Raw genomic sequence first — 2,983 nt, forward strand, 5'->3', positions numbered from 1 at the left:
TAACCTAACCTGACCTAACCTAACCTAACCTAACCTAACCTAACCTAACCTAACCTAACCTAAACCTAACCTAACCTGACCCGACCTGATCCGACCCGACCCGACCCGACCCGACCTGACCTGACCTGACCCGACCCGACCTAACCGAAATTATCCAAATATTGTCGACTTAATCCAAATTACCCATATTTTGATAATTGTCCATAGTTCGGATTTTTTGTCACCCTCATTGTCCATTTTCGAGGGGTGTGGATCTTGAAAAAATTTTGAAGAAATTTTCAAATCCATATTTATGTGTCCGTTGTGCGTTTCTCGACATTCTCTATCGATTGGTGTAGTCGAATTTTTTATCAATTTTTCCCTTCGGACTTCGAAAAATTTTGACAATATCTCAACTTCCAAGAGTACACATCCTGAACGAAAAGAGATAGAAAGATGATTCCGATGGCATTCTACTCGTATTCCGAAGTACAACAACATTCTCTCAGACACCGAATCTCTAGGTCCAACCATTCGCGAGATGGTATAACCTTCCAAACATGTCATTTCCGGAACGGAAGTCGATAGTAAACCAATTCCAACGAATAAGCGCGGATCCAGACCGATACTTTTGAAATCAGTAATAAAAAAATTTTCTTAAATTCGAAATAATTCCATGTCCCCCAAAAAATTTTCAAAAATTTTCAAAAATTTTGTCCCTTATTTATAGGTCCAATGTACGTTTCTCGACCTCCTGAGTCGATTGGTATAATCGATTTTTTCCGATTCGACGGGGCTATGAAAAATTTCGCCGAAACATCCCCTTCCAAGAGTACACAGTCTGAACGGAAAGAGACAGAGACATGATTCGAACGGCATTCGATGCGTCATTTGAAATGCAACAACATTGCCTCAGACACCAAATCTCTAGCTCCATCCGTTCGCGAGAAAAATGGCCACTTCCGGAACGGAAGTCGATAGAAAAAAAATTCCAACGGATTAGCTCCGATCCATTCTGGTGCATCTGGAAAATAAATAAAAAATTTTATTAAACTTCCTTGGAATTCTGGCAACCTTTAGGTCCAACCGTTCGTTAGAAAAATGATCACTTCCGGAACGGAAATCGTTCGAAAAAAATTCAAATGGATGAGCTCCGATCATGACTCGTTCCTCCAGAATATTAAAGAAAAATTTTATTATCATTCCCCTGATAACTCTAAAGAATTCGTTTCCTGTAAAAGTCACGCCATGTTGGTTAAGTTGATTTTCAAGTATATGACCAAAATTGTGATGATATGATGGTGGCTGATGGGGGACGAACGCAGCCCGTCGAGGGGATCTATTTCTCTTTTAAACCTCCCTCCGACCATCCACCTATTTACAGTATTTCATATTCCAGCTACCATGAGTTCAAAGAAGGTTGATCATAGTATTCGAATTGTACCAATGCACTTTTTGTATTAAAAAAAAATTTCAGGATGAATCGAATTTTCCGCTGTAATTTCCAATTTTTTAATATTCCTCTAGCCCTCTATCTCTTAAACGAATCGTTCTACGGAATTGATCCATAAGACTTTTTCTTCTTCCCTCGGTCTCCTGTACAAGAAAAATACTAATTTTTTTGTTGTATGAATTTTCATCTTTTAACTTTTGAATGATTGGTGGTAGAAAAGTAGTCGTTGAGAGCACGGGAACTTTACTCTCTGAACGAATCATTCCCGACGCTCCCCTTCCGTTGTAATAGTCGATTTCCGATTTTTAATACTTCAACGCTCTCTGTCTCTTAAACGCTGCGTCTTTGGTGGTCATAGAATCTTTTCTTCTCCGAATTGAAGCCTGCTATATGACAAAATTATAAAAATTTTAGATCGACGACATTTTGTTTATAACTTTTGGGATGGAGCCAGATGAGAGGTTGGAATGGATAAGTCTCCTCGAAATAGACAACTTTTGTATGAGGTGTTTCCACCCTACCACCACTTCTTCACCCCCTTTTCGACACTTGAATACTTTAAAATTCTGTTTCTAAAAAATTCCATAGGCCAACGATCGGAACGCCATCTTGGGCGATCGAAAAAGCGGCCCACCCTATATAAAAATTATTTTAAAAATTATTGTTTTTTTACCAATCCATAAACCCTGCTGCTTGTTTTCTTTCAATTTAATCGGCGGACAAGGGTACATGAATTTCTCTGTTGTTGGATTTTTACACGAAGAAAACGACTCAATATATCTCTCAATATATCTATAAATTTATCTAGATATGTAATTCAGATAAATTCGAAAATTTTTTGATACTTGAGAAAGACCATTCTTTTCGTATAAATCCTCTGAGCCTTCTCACCGAAAAGTCAAAGTGTATCCGTGAGAAGGAAAATATCATTTGAAAAATGTAATATACAAGGAGTAAATCTCTTATTACGATGTCTTAAAATATGATTAGGGTCAATATGATGAGCTAGAGATTAATAGAAAAGAGAAATATTTCTTTTATTATGAATAAAAGTATTTCTTTTATTATCGACAAATAATAATTTTTTTATACGGATCATATAACGAAAGCTGCACGCAAACAAAGAAATTAATTAAATATTACATAAGCTGTATTAATTGTGAATGCAGGAATTGCGTTATTTGCATAAGCGTATTTATATTAACGTAGATTTTGATAACTCGCGTAATACCATTCGAAGAATACTCGAACGAAACAAAAAGATTACATTCAACAAAAATAATTGTCCGTAATTATCGCAAAATGAAAGATCTTCAACGTGTACTATCGATTTTTCTTAGATTGCACTGAGCCAAGAACGAGTTCCGCACTTGGAACAATTAAATTCGTCGACTGATCTTCAATATCACTTATGATACTGCACACTTATTATACTGCTCGAAAAATTTTTTTATAACTGCACTTTTCTAATGACTGAGCTTTTTCGAAGGGCCATGTATATATATATATATATATATATATATATATATATATATATATATATATAGTATA

This window comes from Atta cephalotes (assembly GCF_000143395.1).
Source record: "Atta cephalotes unplaced genomic scaffold scaffold00074, whole genome shotgun sequence".
NCBI lineage: Eukaryota > Metazoa > Arthropoda > Insecta > Hymenoptera > Formicidae > Atta > Atta cephalotes.